Source organism: Sus scrofa, chromosome 10 (genome assembly GCF_054392235.1).
Source record: "Sus scrofa isolate SSC_HxYL_T2T_F1_AM1 chromosome 10, Sscrofa_HxYL_maternal_Yorkshire_Landrace_v2.0, whole genome shotgun sequence".
NCBI classification, from domain to species: Eukaryota; Metazoa; Chordata; class Mammalia; order Artiodactyla; family Suidae; genus Sus; species Sus scrofa.
In genome coordinates, this window is record NC_139392.1 from 19,397,816 (window position 1) to 19,417,067 (window position 19,252).

The 19,252-nt window shown below is 42.0% G+C and overlaps 1 protein-coding gene across 8 annotated transcripts in view; it reads right to left on the bottom strand.

Annotated features, from left to right (window-relative positions):
- The window catches only part of AKT3 (AKT serine/threonine kinase 3), a 301,843-nt gene extending 298,483 nt beyond the window's left edge, over positions 1 to 3,360 (bottom strand). For 7 of the 8 annotated variants that reach the window (XR_002336106.2, XM_084978745.1, XM_084978742.1 and 4 more), the window contains exon 1: positions 3,099 to 3,360. The gene's annotated coding sequence lies outside the window, so the exon portion shown is untranslated. Of the gene's footprint in view, positions 1 to 3,003 lie in introns of all 8 variants that reach the window. The other variant, XM_084978741.1, reaches the window with a different exon arrangement.
- Between the last annotated feature and the right edge of the window lie 15,892 nt (positions 3,361 to 19,252).

Here is a 19,252-nt window from a genome sequence, read left to right on the forward strand (position 1 = left end):
ATGTTTAAAATGCCAGAAAAAGTATTTCCTCCTGTGACAATCACTTTCAAAAGTTGCTGTGAAGATTAAATAAGTTTACACATGCTAAGCACATATAACAGTGCCTGGCACTTCCAAGTGCTCATCAGGCACTGGCTAGCATTAACTCTAAATTGAATCTCCGCTCTATGATAGTAAATGACCACGATAAAACATTTAACATCAGATGATTCAGATGATTTAGGCGACTAGAGAAAAGCACATGCTATACGAAACCAAGATTTAGAATCCTGACACACACTCTGAAACTTGCAGTTAAAAAGAGAAATTTTAAATAATTATTAACCAAAAATTAGTCATGTGCATTAATTTACATTAACTTAAGGAAAATAAAAATGTCAAATTATGAGGCTGATTTGGTCAAAATGAAATGGTTTCTTTTTTCTGCCTTGCATCTTATGTTATTCAAATCTAAATGGTTCTAAATTAAATATTTTTTAGTGCTTAAAACTTAATCACACTATAAAAACTAGATCCCATCAAATCATGCTAAAAATCCAATTAACACGTCATTGACAATAATTCCCTTATCTTCCCAAGGGTGAATTCTAGTACTAAAAAGTATAACAAAAGAAAGAGTAGATATTTTTTCATAAAAATATGCAAAGTTTAAGTACATCTTAAACTTCCAAAAAAAAAAAAATCTGTAAAACCAGCTCCTATTTTTGAAGAAACCTAAATAGTTGGAAATTTCCATTACATTTTTGTAAGAAAGCAAATTTCTCTTATCCTCAGATAGCAAGCTGGAGTTTAAAAAAATCTTAAATCTATGCTAAGTACATTTGTCCCGTAAGTTTAACCAAAACATGTTTAGATTTGCAGTGATTCTGAAAACAAATTCACTTTCTAATGGTAGTGATCTTTTGGATGAAATGTAAATACGAAAGGTTTTTAACCAAATCATCTCCTACCACACAGTTCATACGCCAGTATTTGTTGAATGAATGAAATCTGATTTAAAAATTTTTACAGCCATTAAAATTACACAAACAAAAACAGCCAAAGCAGAACTCTTAAATAGCCTGACATACACAACTTAAACTAAGAACCAAGGTAAACAATAACATTAAATTAGAAAACAATTCACTAAAGTAATCATCACAGAAAGGCTAAGTAAGAGTGGGAGACAAAATGAATACAAATACGTTTCATAAACTTTTTGGCAGAATTACTTTGGACAAGGTATTTTTTTAAACGCTCTAAGAAAACATTACGTGCTGCAAATACTCAGTAGAAACATAAAACTAAAACTCTACATTCACCTAACTTCCAATGTTGTCTCATTCCTGCGATATATGCAGTTCCCTCACTTTAAAATTAAAAGCTCAGGCCAATCAAAGATATGGAGGTAAACCCTAGTGTGGAAAACAAAAAGCAGGTCTTCAAACACAGTCTTTTTGGTAAACTTTCAAAGTCAAGATTATGCATTAGCAAAAGAAAAAGCATCCACAGTGCTGACATATACTTCGCAAGTAAGAGTGCATTCCGTCACCTTGGAAAACTAGTAATACTAATAAGTAGATATTTCAATAAAGGATGTTTTCACGTTTTGGACAACTATCTCCTAGAATATACCATTTATATCTATTTTGCGATGGCAAGTGCGGAAGACAAAACTTCCTAAACCATCTTCATGGGCTCCTTTTCGCTTTTTCAAGTATTTTCTAACAATGTATAACCTAATTTAATGAGTCGCCACCAAAAGCAAAACCCAATGGTTATCTAATAACCTATAGTCCACGAAAAGATAGAATATGACCATGATTTACCAAAGATGGAACATGTATCTACACTGATGACTTGCGGCAGTTGCCAACCTATTAACTACAAAAAGTCATTATTTCACATTCTTTAGTTTCAAGATGAACTAAGAATGCCTGAAGATTTTATTAATACTAGGAATTTAATACAGATACGTAGATTTTACTGTTGAATTTATTTGGAAACGTTATCAACTACAAACTACTGGGCTTCCAACCAATTACCACACGGGTAAAATGTGTTGGTTTTAGTTTCATAACATTATTTGGACGGAAGAAATGTGAGTATCCCAGCCTTGACTTATGGGTAAGTATTTCCTCTGCTTTCAGAAGATAAACAGTAAATACCGGTATTGAGAACCTGGCCCTCACCAGATTCAATCTAGCCTAACTGTAGATTCCCGGGAAATCCCAAACAAGGGGTGACCCCACCTAGGAGTCAGGGCGAACACATCAACCAGCTCTGCTTCAACTTTAGGCTTGGAATGGCCCCCCCAGCATCATGGCTGATGCAGACCGATGCGCAGGAGGAGGAGGTGGACGAGGAAGAGGCTGGTTTGTTTACTTGCAGCCAGAGCCGCCGCCGCCGCCGCCGCCGCCGCCGCCAGCAGCGACAGCATCACTGGATCCGCCAAAGCCAGCATCTTCCGCACATTTCTATTCTTAGCACACAACTCCCGAGCGGATCAAAACCCCACTACTATTAAAAACACAGACAAGCACGTTCCCCACCTCCCACACACCCCCACCCCACCAGTGCCGTCTCTTCCTGTGCGCCGGCGGCGAGGGGGTGGGGGTGGGAGAACAAGACCCCCGGGGAGCCGGCGCATCCTCGCCTTCCCCCACCCACGCGCAGACAGCCCCTTCCCCCACCCAAGCGCCCTAACACCGGCGCTCCCCGCGTTACATAACCCCGCCGCCACCCCAGGCCGAGCGGGCCCCCTCCTCACGCCGCCGGCCGGCGGGGAGGGTGAGGGGAGGGAGCGAGAGTGGCGCAGAGACCGGAGGCGCCGGGCCAGGGCGGCCCAGACCCGGAGCGCACCGCTAGGCCGGGAACACCCTCCCCGGCTACCCCCGCAAAGTGAGGGGTGCGGTCCGGCCGCGCCGGGCATCCCCGGCCTCCCCACCCGCATCCGCACCCCAGCCCCCGGCGACCCAGCCCCCGCCCACGCCCCCGGCGCAGTGACAGGCTGGACGCCCCCACCTCGTTCACCGACCGCCGCCCCCGCCCGAGGGGGGCCCGGAGGGAGTGCGGGCGCGGCTGGGAGGGGGCGAGAGTGGGGGGGCGGTGGCTGTTACCTGCAAAGGCGGCGGCGGCGGCCCCGCAGCTGCTCGGGCGGCGGCAGAGGATGGAGCCGGGGGGCGGGGGGAGGAGAGGGGGCGACTCGGGGGTCCCCCTCCCTCCTCCTCCCCTCCTGTCCTCCCCCCACCCCGCAGAGCCTCTGGCCCCCCTGGAGCCCGGTGCGGCCGGCGGGAGGGCAGGCGGCGGGCTGCAGGGGAGGGAGGGAGGGAGCCGGCCGGGCCGGGCCGCGGAGCTGGAGCGGGAGGCGGCGGCGGCGGCGGCGGCGGCGGCGGCGGCGGGAGGAGGGAGGCGGCGGGGGGAGGGGGCGGAGACTCTACGTGGGAATCGGATCTCGGCTACAAATTCAATTCATCACCAGAAAACTCCGCTCGGGCGGGGGCCGGGTCGCGCCGGCGAGGCGAGGCGGCGGCGGCGGCGGCGGCGGGCGGAGGCTCAGGGCCCCGGCGGCCCGGAGCAGGTCGGGGGTCTGCGGCCTCCTCTCGGGCCGCGCCCCGCTGGGGGCCCCGCCGCCGCCTCCCCACCCCCTCCTCCCCCACGGGGCCGCCGCCGATCGGCTCTTGCGGCCGCCGCTACCGCCGCCGCCGCCGCCGCCGCGGGGCTTGTTGTTGACTTTGAGGAAAACTCCTGACGTCAGGGGCTGGCGCTCCGCGACTGGCGGGAGCGGTTTCCCCGCGTCCCCGGCCGGCCCGCTGCTTCTGCCCCCTCCCCACAGGCCCACGTCCGCGGGCTTCCCCGCGCCCCCGAGCCCGCGGCGGCCCGCGCCCCCTCTCCTCTCGCGAGAACACCCCCCAGCCGGAGCCAGGAGCTGGGCGTCGTTCCTGGGCGGGAAGTAGTGGGTTTCCCCCGCGCCCTCGTGGCGTGCGGCGGGCACCCGAGGCCCGGGCGCGGAGGCTCGCTGCCCTCCTCCGCGCTCAGCCGGGCCCCAGGCTTTGCCCGCCCGCCGCGGCTCGGGGGCGGTCGGGCGGGGAGGGTGACGGGCCTGGACCTGAGGCCCCCAAGGTGGGCGGTGCCCTGTGCGGACGCGCCCCCGAAAGCTGGGAGCCGGGAGGCCACCGACCCCACCCGTCTGCACCTCGGGGGTCAATCCGAAGCCTAACTCGGCTCCTGACTCCCGGGAGGTCTTACCGTCCAGTTCAAGAACCCCTCTCGGAAGAGCCATTTCGGCGCTTCCTGTAAGCAGCCACGACCACACTGTGTAAAGCTTGCGGTAGAATCGCAATTCAATCTTAAAATTTCACACTTTTTAGAGATACTAGTTTTCATTGACTTCGGGGAAGCCATGATGTATTGCATTCACTACGAAGAAGATGCCATTTTTCTTTGGAAGTTCTTAGTTCCTGGGAATCTTTGCAATGGAGAGACTACTTTCTGCAAAATGGTCATATTTTTTTACTGTCCATCATGCTCCATAAAGTTATAAAAGACGTTTATTTTTTTCTGACGGAACACTGGGGGGGGGGGAAACTATTTCGCCACGTGGTTTTCACCTTGTGGATTTATCTGTTATTTCTCCCAATGTAAGATTCTTGTTAGTGCTTTCTCGGCTTCTTTCTGTAGAACAGTTTCTCCTGATGCGCACCTCCTACTCCGCTTTTCATGTTCTGACAACTTTGGGTTGGTAGTCATTCCTTTACACTATATCCCTGGTATTTGCATAGGGAGTTGTATTTATACATCTATGTCCACAGCTTTTGCGAAATGCACATCTATTGGGATTGTGGACAGGACTACGAAACCTATGAGAAGTAAAGGGCCTTTTAAGTCAATTTTCTCCATTAATAAGGGAAACGCTTTTCTGACCGTTTTAGAACAAAATTTGCCATTTTAAGAGAGACAATCCACCGGAGAGAAAAAGTCCTCAATTACTGCTCTTCTTCTTTTTCTCTATTTCCCAGCATGTCATGAGCTCATTAATATAGACTGTATCCTTATTCTCAGTTTATCTGTGTATAAAATATATATAATTTATTGCCATAATTATGAGACCTCTCACAGTCCCTATTGGTAAAATGGTTCCATTACAGATTTCTTGGGAATAGCAAAAATGGGTCAGATTTTTATTCTATAATAACCCAACCCACTTTTTATTTTTAAGAAAATAGTCCCTAGGACAACAGCGCTAAAAAGAGTGTCTCAGAACCCCTTTAAATATTTAATTCTGAGAGTTGTGATAATCTGATTTACTAGATATCTCTTAAAAGTCGCAATTCTCATTCGTTTCCGGTTTTAACATCAACATATTTGCCAGAACCAAATTTGTCTTATGAGCCATCCTTCCTCAAAATAGTTCTTCAAGTCTCATAAGATTGTATTAAATCCTAACTAGATTAAACCCTAAAAGTAAATGCGGTATAAACTACGGAGGATTATATATTCTGGCCTTCATGTATTTGAAAAATTGTGAACTTTTATTTCTTCTGTGTTTTGTTCTACTATAGTAGTTTCATTACTTTCTGTAATAAAACACATCACCTTTTGTTATAGAATTATTATAGAACTAGTATTCCTTAAGTAGCATTGTTCTTTCAGACTGTGCCATCCTGAATTTGGGAGAATTTTCCAGTTGTGCTTGGATATGTATGCAGTGTGCATGTGAATGATATATTGTATATACAGTGTGTGTGCCAGATTTCTCCTCCTCCTCATTGTCATCACATTCCAATCCTGCTGGTAGCAGGAGCATGTTGATCCACAAGAATATCCCTCCTAAATTTTGGAGGAAAGCCTTCATTCTTTATTAATCCAGAAATTCTTAAGGCTGACATCTCTCAGTAGTAGTAATGTATGCATCTTAAGAAAAATATTCTCTCTTCTCGACTACCAATGAATAAATTACTGAGATCTGTTTCTTAGTACTTCCACCATTTCTTGGGAGTAACTTAAACTAGAAGGCACAATTAGAATTTCAGGGCATCAGGTGACAAAAATTAAGTTACTGCCTCACTACCTGAATAGCACGGGCATCTTGTCTCCAGTGGCTGCAATAGAACATGACACAAAGTACGCACAAAATAAGTGTTTGTTCTCATGGTCATGGAGAACAGACTTGTGGTGACCAAGGGGGAGGAGGAGGGAGTGGGGTGGACTGGAAGTTTGGTTTCAGTAGATGAGAACTATTGCATTTGGAGAGGATAAGCAATGAGATCCTGCTACATAGCACAGGGAGCTACATTCAGTCACTTGTGATGGAACAGGATAATGTGGAAAAAATGTATATATGTATTATGACTGGGTCACTTGGCTGTACAGCAGAAATGGACAGAACATTGTAAATCAACTGTAATAAAAATATCTTAAAAAATAAGTGTTTGTTGAATAAATGAATGAAAGAATGAAAGGACAAATCAGTGTCCTACGTACAGTTTATATAGTACTTTCTTCTGGGGAAGGCTTATCAGAAAGATTGTGAACACATTTTGGAGACCTGGAGATCTGTGTTCAAATCCTCTCTCTGAAGAACTTAGGCAAGTTTCTTAACTTTTCTAAGCCTTAATTTCCTCCTTTGTGAAATGACAGTGACAATTGCTTACAGTTAACAGTTCAATAGCTTATTATGAGAATTAAATGAGATGAAATATTAGCTAGTATCCAAAACATATCCAAAACTGAGTGGTCAGCAAGCTAAAATTCCTTTATCATAAATGTGAACATATTTTTTAACACTGGCTAGTACAACAAATTCAAACATCTATCCTAGGGAGTTCCCACTGTGGTTCAGCGGTAACAAAGCCAACTAGTAACCATGAGGATGTGGGTTTGATCCCTGGCTTCACTCAGTGGGTTAAGGATGTGGCATTGCCATGAGGCAAGGTGTAGGTTTCAGACTCAGCTCGGATCTGGCATTGCTGTGGCTGTGGTGTAGGCAGGCAGTTGCTGCTCAGATTCAAACCCTAGCCTGGGAACTTCCGTGTGCCGCGGGGTCAGGCTTAAAAAGACAAGAAATATATGTATATATATCCTGGAAGCATTGAACCAAGTGCGGGTCCCTGTGTACAGGCACACATCCATAGGTCAGCCACGCAGGAAGCTGCTAGCATGTGTTTAAGCCTAGCTGTCGGTAGGCTCTTTGGAGAGTTGCTTCCGAGCTTCTCTGACTGCAGCCCCTAGACGACATGAGTAATGCACCTTTTCTTTTAGCTGCCTTCTCCTGATCCTCAGCTTCTGTTTCTTCAGTCCTGTTGTGGCTTCCCTATTGGAGTCCTCTCACCCTCTGGCAGAAGTTCTCCTAGGCGGGATGGCTCCAGCCAGCTCATTCTCTCCCAGGGAACTTTATCTGGCCCTTGTGAAATACTCACACATCCTTTGCCTGGAAGACCATTCTCTCCCTCGGTTCTGCCACAGAAGCAGTTGGGCAACCTGTTTCCAAGGTCCCACAGAATCCCTTCATTGCAGGAAATAAACACATCCCAGGCTGTCCACATGATGCCACAGAAGCCCCTGGAAGCCCCCTGGCATAAGCCAAAGAGGCATCTTCCATCCCCTCCCCACGGAGATGGCAAGCTCAACTTTCCCCTCGAAAAGCCCTGCGCAAATCTCCTCTGTCCCAGCTACTTTACATTCTTAAAGTGAAAGAGAGCATTTGAGTCATAAAACAGGTTTGGGATTATTTCCTTTATAATAGTTACCTAACTTGAAATTTCACACTTTTTGTATTTGGGGCTCTCACTTGAAATTTCAATTTTAAATTCCTATTCAAAAAGCATATTCTCTCTATGGTATAAATATTTTCAGCTTCTTATTTAGATGTGCGCTCACATGTATTAAAAAAATTATCAGCTATTACTGAAAAAAATATTGAGGTTAACAGGTGTTCAAGGCACAAACGTAATTAAAATAGTATCTTCTCTGTATTTGTTTGTATTTCTGTTTGACAAATATGTGACAACGAATTGCCTGTTTCATACATTGTTACCCACATTAATTATATTAAATATTTAGACTCTTACCCTTGGTTCATTTCTCAGTTTTTTCTTAAAAAGCCTACATTTGAACACTATGAAATTTAATCTCTAAAGAGCCTACTATGTGTAAATATACCACAAATCCAAAAATAAAAATATGGAAGTACAATTTGTACTGAGAGCTGGTCACTTGGACTAAGGTTACATTGAGCCACAGAAAAATTGGATACTAGCATCAAATCAGATGGATTTTTTTTTTAACAATATAAGATTGCCTTGATTTTCCTTTAATGTCTGTGATGACCAAAGATGATTTGCCTTCTTTTGTTCTACATCAAAGTATAAAAGATTCAGAAAATGATTGGGCTTGGGTGTCTAGCTTCAACTCAACTTTATCTAGTTCCATGCAAAGTGGGATTGTGAGCCTTGAATGTACAAGTCAGAGAATAACAGTTTACTAAACACATGTCACACTTGCCTACAGAAGGTCTCCTCTTCTAAAAAGTTACTTCCTTATAGATGCCTGCTTCTAAATACCTGAGTTTATATGACATCCGAATTACACGACAAATCTTACTGATGAGCAAAAGCTTCTTTAGATGATTCATAAGGGAAAACTTAAAAAGAATGAAGAAAAAGGCAAAGTCCCCAACTTGTGTTACTCTTCCTGTACTTTCTCCTTAGTGATGGGTTATTATAATAACCTCTTTTTCTGAAACTCCCGGTCAGGGTTTCATAAAACCTATTGGCATATTTGCCTCGTCCTATTGTCTTCCCTGCTGAAATAGTTTACATCTCAGACCATACAGTTCACATTTTAACTTAATTCCCTAAACACTTGTTGATTCTCTATACAAAGGTCTAGAGAAAGACATAAGTACAACCCATTACCCACCTTCAGGATCTTCTATCTATTGGGAGACCACCAGAAGTAAGCAACTATAATACAAATAAATGCATAATTTACAATAAATAATAGAAAGATATATAAAGGGATAAGAGAACATACCCACAGCGTGGAACAATTAACAGTGGGATGAGAGGGATTAAGTCAGGTCAACTTATAGAGAGGTTAATGACACTTTAGCTGAGCCTTAAAATGAGGTCAAAACTTGACCAGGCAGGAGACATCCCGGGCAGTGGAAAAAAAAAAAAAAAAAACAGAAAAAAGCCAGAAAAATTACATCAGGGACTCCAGGAAAAAGAAAATGGGTGCTGGGAAGGTTTTGGTGACATGAAGGCATTGCAGCTGGGCTTGAAGAATAAGCATGAGAAAAAAATTGAGTCTATATTTACATAAGCACATTGGAGAGGAAGAAGAAGGAAGACTCTCCACAAAATTTATGATGTCCAGTCATTGGGGCAGAGTGATTAGAGGGTGAGCAGAGGAGTAGTGAAGAGAAGAGGATTGAAAGTTGAAGTCTAGACTTCTGCCCTCCTAGCCCTGGGAAGAGTGGTGTGTGCGTGTGCGTGTGCGTGTGCGTGTGTGTGTGTGTGCACTATGGTTGTTATTGCTTTGGGGGGGAGGGTTGTCAGAAGGCAAAGTTATGATGGAAAAAGGAGAAAATAAGCCGTTTTTTCAATGTTAAAATTGACGTTCACCTGTGAGACTTTCAGGTATATATATAGTAGTAAACACAGCAGCTAACGTGATGGAGGGCTTGCTCTGTGCTAAGCACTGTCACACACTCTACAGAAATGAACTGATTTAATATCAGAGGCATTTGAGGATATGAAAATACGGAGGGCTGACTAAAAGGCCTTGGTCTGAAAGTCTAGGTCTGCATTAGAGCATAGAGCATGGGGTAAATGGCACCAGGCAGCCGTGTGACATAAGAACTAAACCTTGAGAAACGCTAATACTTGAGGGCAGCAGGAAATGAGGGGGAAAATAGCCAAGTGGCTAAGGAGAGGAGCAGAAGTTATAAAAGCCAAGGTAGAGAGAGTTTCCAAAAGGGGGGATCAGAGTTCCCGTTGTGGTGCAGCGGGAACAAATCTGACTGGTATCCATGAGGAGGCAGGTTCAGGCCCTGCCTCACTCAGTGGAGCCAGGGATCAGGCATTGCCATGAGCTGTGGTGTAGGTTGCAGACTTGGCTCTGATCCTACATTGCTGTGGCTGTGGTATAGGTCGGCAGCTGTAGCTCCAATTCAACCCCTAGCCTGGGAACTTCCATATGCCGCAGGTGCAGCCCTAAAAAGCAAAAAAAAAAAAAAAAAAAAAAAAAAAAAGAACAAAAAGGGGGATATGTATTTGCCAGTGGAAATGCTGCAGAGGAGGTCAAATAAAAGAGACAATCTGATTATGTCTCTACTGAATTTTACAACTGGGGAGTCACCGGTTGATTTTATGGAAGCAATTTCATGGTGTAATGGAGTTGAAAGCTTCACTCAACTGAGTTAAAGGGAAAACGGCCAATTGAGGGAGCTGGGTATGGAGTGATGGGAGTAGGAACTAATATTTATTGAAACCTACTAGGAGCTGGGTTCTGTCCTGGCGCTTTGCTTAAGTGTGAAAGGATGCTTTTGAAATAGGAACCTTTGTTTTCTGGTTTCTGACTTCCCTAGTTCTTCCTTGCCATTTAGAGAGTAAGAAGAGCATTGCCGCAGGACAGAGCCGACAGAGCAAACGGCTGTGGAAAGGAGTCCTTCCCTGGCTTTGTAGTTTCCAAAGTCTAGCCCTTAGCGGGGGAAATGGAAGAGACTCCAGGGCTTAAAACAGCAGACTTGGGAGGATATGCGATGCCAAGAACTGAGGCTTCTCTCACTCTGTACCAGCACCTCTGGACAGCTCCTCAGGCCAACAAGAGGAGAAGAGTTCAGGAGCAGACGGAAGGGTATCTGGGGAAAAGCTGGCTTTATACCCTGCACTCTGGGACCGGCTCAAGTGGGAAAATGAGTACATAACCTGACAGCTTTTAGGATTCAAAAAAAAAAGAAAAGAAAAAAAGAGGGAAGTTGTATCTCTTTCCTTGTGAGAGCCTTCATGAAGGAGCAGACTAGAGGTTGACTTGTCCCTGTGGTTAATGTAGGTATTCAGCCCCCACCGAGCTTCCCGGGGGCCCCGTGTGACTTGGGCAGCAACACAACAATTCCTATGTGACCAGCATTTCTCAGGTTTAGGCAGATATCTGAGATCCCCATGGTCAGCTGTGATGCAGGATTAGCTTTGCAGTTCCGGCACATCAGCAAATGATACTGAAGGGACTAAGGGACAGCTCAGCAGCAAGGGGCAACTGAAATGACTGATAGCTCAGAAGATGCTAGCGTGTGCACACAAGATCAATAGCCCGTTCTCTTCTCATGCACTCACACCATGTAAGCCATTCTCCTACTGCCTTCCCTCCAGAACTTCTTCACAACCGCCGGCAGAAGGGAAGATTCTAACCAGCTAAGTAGACGGAGACTCAGTAAACTTCAGTCCTAGAAAAAAAAAAAAAAAGAATGAAATAATGCCATTTGCAGCAACATGGATGGACCCAGAGGGGATCATATGAAGTGAAGTAAGTCAGACCAAGAAAGGCAAATATCACATGAGATCACTAATTTGTGGAATCTAATATAAATGATACAAAGGAACTTACTTGAAAAGAAAAAATATTTTAAAAATTTTAAAAAGTTAGCACTTAGGAAAATGGCAGCATTTACATTATAAAATAATCTTCAATTTTAAAAAGTTACATCTCTATAGCTAATTAATCGACAGTGCAAGTCTCAAAAATGATGGTTGCTTTTTAAACTCAGTGTTTTAATATTCTCTTTATAAGTTTTGTTAAAATGCCCATAAAACTCTAATGCTAAAAATAAAAATAAAGAAGAAAAAAGTAAAAAAAATAAATAGGGCACTCTCTACCCTATAAAGATTGACAAAGAAAAAAAAATTTACAAAAGAGAAACAGACTCAAAGGTTTCAAAACCAAATTTATGATTACCAAAGGGGAAATGTGGGGGGGGGGTGTTAAAATAGGGGGTTGAGATTGACATATACCCACTACCAGGTATAAAATAGGTAACAAGGACCTACTGTACAGCACAGGGTAAACTATTCAATACTGTATTAATAACCCATATGGGAAAAGAATCTGAAAAGGAATGGATATATGTATATGTACAACTGATTTGTCGTCCACCTGAAAGTAACACAACTTTGTAAGTCAACTACACTCCAATAAAATTTATGTAAAAAAAACCCTTCAATTTGTTCAATGTGGGAAAATAAGTCCATGCCCACAATATCTCTTCTATGACACTTGCCCTTCATTACAACTTTATTTAAATAGGAATTGCCACTCCCATATTTCAAGTGATGAAATAGATTCAGGGAGATTGAGGAATTTTTCCAAGCTAGCAAAGAATAAAGTCAGACACCCAGGCCTATTTTACACTGAAGCCAGTGTTCTTTCCACCTGATCACTTTGTTCTTTCAAAAAGTTTGACAAGAGAAGAGGAATGATAGCCAGAAGGGGATCCAGGAAGACTTTTTTTTTTTTTTTAAAGAATGAGAGAAATGAGAGAATATAAATGCAGAAAGGAAAAAGAGCTGGTTGAGGGAAAGAGACTGAAGATGAAGGGAAAGTGGGATTATTTACCAAGGAATGATGCTAAAGGATCAAGGAGGTGAATAAAGACAAAGCGATACACCTTGAGTGGAAGGTGGGTAATTTTCCAAGGTAATAGTGAACTTGAAAAGGATTTGCATAGATAGAAAGAGTTCTGTAGACAGGTGGGAGAAATTTGACAGCATCAGTGCTCCACGGCATGAAGGAGGAAGGGCCAAGTGGCAATACTTGTAGGATGCATGGAGGACGAAAACTGAATCATAACTCGCATTTTAGTGCCTTGAACAGAAGGTGGTATATGTCATGCATTTGATGGAGTTCCTTCGACATTGTCAGGGCATTATGCCCAGATCTACAACCCTCCTCTGAGGACTGAAGCAGACATTCTCCAGCTGCTCAGAATGCTGGTCACTGACACTTCTTAATGTCCCCTTTCCAGGAATTGCCCTCTACTGAGAGAGCAGCTTTACCCCACAATATACTCTCCGCCCAAGGATTGTACCATATGGGATGCAAGGTCTACATCCTTGCCTCAGTTCAGGATAAGCCTATAGGATCAGCCATACCCCCAGACTTCTCTATTGCGCTCCTGACACACCACCACACACACGCACGCACACATGCACGCGCACATGCACGCGCACGCGTTCATGCGCAGGATCAGCTGAAGTGTTTGTTGTGATGATGCTACACTTTATTCTCTACCCAATCCTACTTCCTTCACTTCCCCACAGGTATTTCCCCAAAACTTCCTGCAGGCACTTAGCCTACTCTTGGGTCCCTCTGATTGGGGGACAAGTCTGCTCCCCCCCATGCCGTAAGAGCCCTTTGCAGGTGTGGTTTTGTGCAGGCGTGGTTTTCCGCAGGGGTGGTTGTTTCTGATTCTGGGGTGAAGTATTGGCAAGCTCACTTGTCTGCAGGCCTAAATGCACATTCTCCAACTCAACTGATAGAAATGTAAACCTACTCTTTTCTTGGCCAATGCCTGCCTTTTGCATCTATTTTTCAATTGGAATTCAAATTCACAAAGAGAGAGGGGAGTTACTTTACTCTCTGAAATTTTGGAAGTGGTAAAGAAAGTTTTTTTAGTGTTTGGGTGGCAAAAAAGACAAGAAACGTTAAAAATAAACATGATGTGGAATATAAGATTTAAAAAAAAAAAGTGGTTTCAACTTTTAGAAAATGTCCATGAACTCCAGTCCTATATGCAGAGCAGTTCCTAATAAGAGAAGGAGTCAATTGAATCTACCCGGGCCCCCAGTCATTAGATTTAAATCATTGTTCTTTATTCTCCAAATTTTTGGCGTAATTCAAAAGAGTCATAAAGAACCAAAGAGCGTTGGCTCTGTTACAAAGAAGAACGGCATCCGTTTTTTCCTAAAACCAGTTTTACCATTAACTTAATGACATTTTATTACTGAAAGATAAGTATGTTAGATGGATCCACATATGGAAACATCTAACATAGGTTTGCAGAAGTGATGGTGAGGAGGACACTATTTTTATTAAGGCCTATTTTTAAATTACTTTAATTTGGCCTCATTTTACCCCCAATTACCCTCTGAGATAATTTTTCAGGCCTAGCGCCAAGTTAAGGGTGGTTCGGAAGCTTTTTCCAAGCAATTCAGCTGTGTAAGATTTTGGTCTGTTTTGGGAACGAGCAAGATGAAGAAACCTTTACATTTTAGACGGACTGAGGGTTTCAGGTGTCAGATTTTACGACTTCATATTCAATATGATTCTACCTCTGATCTTCATTTTTGTTATTCCATAAACTCCCTGGAAGTAATGAGGTTTCAAGAGCTAGAAGGCATATATTTCCTTTTCTCATCCGTTCGAGTCAATGTTAGGGTACCATTAAGTTTTGATGAAGTGAATCCATACATTAGTTGTTGCTTGCCAATTGTACTGCTCATCAATAAGGCTAGTGCCAATCTCCTCCACCGCATCAAGATGTCCTACAAAAACGGAAGCTATGCAATCGTAATTTTTCACCTTTTGTAATAAGATTATGGAGGGCGGGAAATGGGGGGACAGAGAGGCCTTCAACTTCTCCATACTCCTAGAATATTCCTTGCCAGGAAGGGGTGAAGAATGCTGTGAGATGACAGAATGGCTCCTCCGCTCTCAGCGATGACGATGGGTTTGCTCTGAGCTATCGACACTCATACCTGGGCCTCTTGTGATCAATGACACACAATTTGGAGACGGCTGACTGGGGTTAATGGTGCAATCTGTGGTTTTGGAACGGAGTTCTTCTCTGTGTGAAACTAATTGGCCCATATGGGGATTAAAGTGGTAACAGTGTCCTCATTTGTCAATTCATCTATTCAGTGTTTGAATCTGGTTACGTCTGAGTACTTCTCCCACTTCAACCAATGCATTTTCAGATGATAACGTAACTTCAGAAAGAGGAAGACGTCGTTGTTTAAAATGGACAAGCTGCGTAGCAGCCCAAAATCACTGTGAGAAAGTCAGTAAAAATTAAATAATAATTTTCCTATTGCCAATTATTCCTAAGTGAATAGCCCAAGCCGTGGGAAACAGAACAGGAGGTAAGTCTGCTTCTCATGAAGTATCTTGATTCCATCACAAATGCTAGAATTACTTTCAAAATTGCCAAGACATGCCCTCAGAGCACTCTCCTGACTGCCCGGTGATTGCTTAGAGGGTATCACCCCCAACAACCTCAGCTCTTTCCCAAAATGTTAGTTTTCAGATCGGGACCTGACCTTTGTTCTTCACTTTCTTTTTCTTTGTTTCTATGCTCATCAAGATTTTCGTTAATGCTGGCTCCAGAGTATTTTTTCATATCCATTTGCCAATTACATGATTAATGGACTGACTTTGGGGGAAAAGAAACTCACTCTCTGCCACAAAATAGAGGCCCATCCTTCAATGTAGACTTTAATTCAGACTTCGAGTCGATTGAAGACATGTCTGGACAATACAGCGTCATTAAATTCAAAGCTTCTTTTTAGATCAACTTAGATTTTTCTCTCTTAATTTTCTTTTGAGTGACCTGATGCCTTTGTCCAATTCAACTGATGCTTAATAACTGACTAACACAGATAAAAACAAGCCTTAAGTGGTCAAATTGTGCTATGGTGAAGCCTGCAGCATAGTGGACACAAAAAAGTTAAACTTTGTAAAAAACAGAGTAAAGTGTTGATTATGAGAGGATCAGGGGTGGAGAGATAAGATAGATATTATTTAAGGGTACAAACTGGCAAATAAACCCTGGAGCTCTAAAGCGCACGGTCATGAATAGAGACAACAATATTGTACTATAATTATACAGTGTCATAAATATCGCTACAAGGGCAATCCTATTACAGCATATAAATGCATCAGAGTAACATGTTGTACACCTTAAATTTACACAGTGTTATATGTCAGATTTATAAAATTTTAAAAATAAAAAGGAAGACAACAAGAGATTGAAAAAAAAAAGGTGAAATAGGACACCCAGCCGGGATGGAGAACAATGAGCCAGGATGTCAAGGGGACCACATTTATATGCAATGGAAAAGCATTTTCTTTACTTAAACTTTCATTTAGACACTACCTTCTCCTGCCAAAAAGATGTTTAAAATAAGCGACCTTTGACCAGTTACAGAAATAGCAAGCATTTCCCACAAATCGTGATACAGACGCAGATGTAAGAAAGGAACGGGGCAGTGTGATCCCACACGCGTGTGAGATGTCAAAGAGCATCAGCAGAACCTTGACAAAGAGAGAAGAGTTATATGAACGGGACTAAAAGAGAAACTTATTTTAGCCTTATTGGCTAAGCATTTTCACCAGGTCCTTAGTGAAGAGAAGTTGGAATTTAACATCAAAACTCTAAAGTTTGCAATTTATAAAAATCATTAAAATAAAAAAAATAAAACTTCAGTTAAAAACATCAAAAAAAGAAATATTTATATATCTGCTTAAATTAACATTTGATTCTCTTGTCTTCATAAAATAAAAAGGATTGCTGAGATATTTATATGTATAGGATCTATGCTACCTTATTACAGCAATCAATATTCTAATTCCAAGTGGAGACCAAAATCAGCTCAACTGCTTCACTTAGAAAAGAATGCATTTGTTGGAGTGAATACCATATTATATTTGCATGAGAGAGACAGAGAGGGAGATTGAACTAATAGAGGTGCAAAATGAAGAGTGTACATGGCTAGGACTTTCTTTCTAGCCGGGTATTAATTCTTTATCGTCACTTTTAAAATTGTGAAATATAATATTTTTGCACAAAGTACGTAAAACCTATGTATAGATTGGCATAGATGTTATGTCAGTCTGTACATAGGTTTAGATTTTAAAGCAAACAGTTGTATGACTACTATCCAGGTCCAAAAAAGAGAACCTAAGCAGCAACCTTGAATCCAGTATGTGCTTCCCTAACCACAGCCTCCTCCCTCAAGACTAACTACTACCTCATCTTTTTGAATAATCAATTCCTTGGCTTTCATTACAGTATTTCCTCCAAGTTGTCAGTTCATAAAGAAGTTTTTGTTTATCTCCTTGTTCTCAGCGTTATGTATTTAAAATTTACCCATATTGTTATAAGCAGCCCTATTTTTCGTTTTTACTGCTGTGTGAATATATCATGATTTTTTTAAGGAGTTTGTCTTTTTCATCTAAACTTTCTAATTTAATGACATGAAGTTTTTAAATATAGCATCTCCTTGTTTTCTTTTTCATGTCTGAAGAAACGGTAATGTCCTCTTTTTCATTCCCGATATTGGCTTGTTCTCTCTCTATCTCTCCTGGTTGATTCCCACCAGAGGTTTGTCAATTTTACCAATGTTTAAAATTAATTAGTTGCTGATATCTTTCTTATTTTCTATCTTCTAATGTTTTGGGGTTTTGTTGTGTGGTTCTTTTTCTAACTTCTTGAGCTAGATGGTGAGCTCATTCATCTCCAGCCTTTCTTCTTTTTCAATTGTGTGTATAAAGTTATACACTTTTCTCTAAAGACTTCTTTAGTAGGGTCACATTTGTTTGAGGTGTGATCTTTTCATTACCTTTTAGTTCAAAATAATTTTTATTAGCATTCTGATTTTTTATTAGGATTATAGTTCTTAATTCCCCCCAAATATGGGAACATGCTTTGTATTATTTCAATCCTTTAAAAGTTATTGAGACTTGTTTAGTGTTCTAGCTTTTTATATCTTAGCTGATTTCTTTGTCTCCATAATCCATCAATTACTGAAAGAGGTATGTTATCATTTCCCATTATGGTGTGGATGCATCAATTTTTCTTGAAGTTTTGTCAATTTCTGATGATATTTTTTTAAGGCTATGCTATTGGAAACACACAAATTTAGAACTACTGTACCTTCCTGTTGAATTGAAGTGTTTATTATTATGAAGAGACCCTCTTTATCTCTAATAATGCTTTTTACCATAATGTCTATTTTCTGTCCTTGCTCTTTCTCTATACACACATATACCTATGTGCATATACATATATGCATATATGTATATACTGTATAAATACATACACATACATACTATACATAGTATACATACTATATGTATGTGTGTGTATAGAGCTATACCAGCTACTTTTGGCTAGTAGTTATATAATTTTTTTCATCCTTTTACTTTAAACATTTCTTTCAACCTTTCTGTAGAGTTATGCATTGTATGGGTTTTAAAAAAATGAAATCTGATAACTTGTCTTTTAGCAGTTAATTCATTTACATTTTGTATCACAATCCACAAAGTTGGATTTCCAAAAAGACTACTCTCTGATTTGAAGGTTTCTCTTTACTCTGCCTACTTTCTGTAGCTTCTTAAGATGCTCACTCAGAGCTTAGCTCAATAGAGGGACATAATGCAGATGAGATCCAGAGACTCCCCCTCAATAAGTCCGTGGTCTTAACCATGAAGTTCTCACCATTGCAGGGTTCAATTGATGTTCCCTGCTCCTTTCAAGTCCCTCATAAACATAGAGAATCACAAAGGACAGGTCCTCTGGAGCTCTGCTCCTCCCGCTTGAGTCTATGCTATGATGAGAAATGGGGCTGCTCTGTGCCTTCAAAGTTCCCGAATAAACCTGATTTTAAATTTATGCCCAGTCATGCTAGCAATATGTGTGCAAGCTCCTTTGCCTAACCCCTTTCTTACTTTCCTTTCGACTGATTACATTTTATCTTTTTTTTTTTTTTTTTTTGGTGTTCTATTGATTTGACAATTACTTTTTTTTTTTGTCTTTTTAGTGTCCCACCCTGGGCACATGGAGGTTCCCAGGCTAGGGGTCCAATCGGAGCTATAGCTGCAGTCCTGAGCCAGAGCCACAGCAACGCCAGATCCGAGCCGCGTTTGCGACCTACCCCACAGCTCATGGCAATGCTGGATCCCCAACCCACTGAGCGAGGCCAGGGATCGAACCAGCAACCTCATGGTTCCTAGTTGGATTTGTTTTCACTGTGCCATGACAGGAACGTCGACAATTACTTTTTGTTTATTATTTTAGTAATGACTTTAGAAATTACAATATACAAAATTAACATATCAATATCTAAGTTTCCTCAATACTTTTACCCTCCTGGAGTGATGAGGGGAACCGAAAAAAAAAAAAAAAAAGAAAGAAAGAAAAATAGCTTGAACTCAATTCCCTCCACACTTAAAAAATTAATGTATTTTTGCAGTTGTGCATCTTAATTAAACAGCTTTT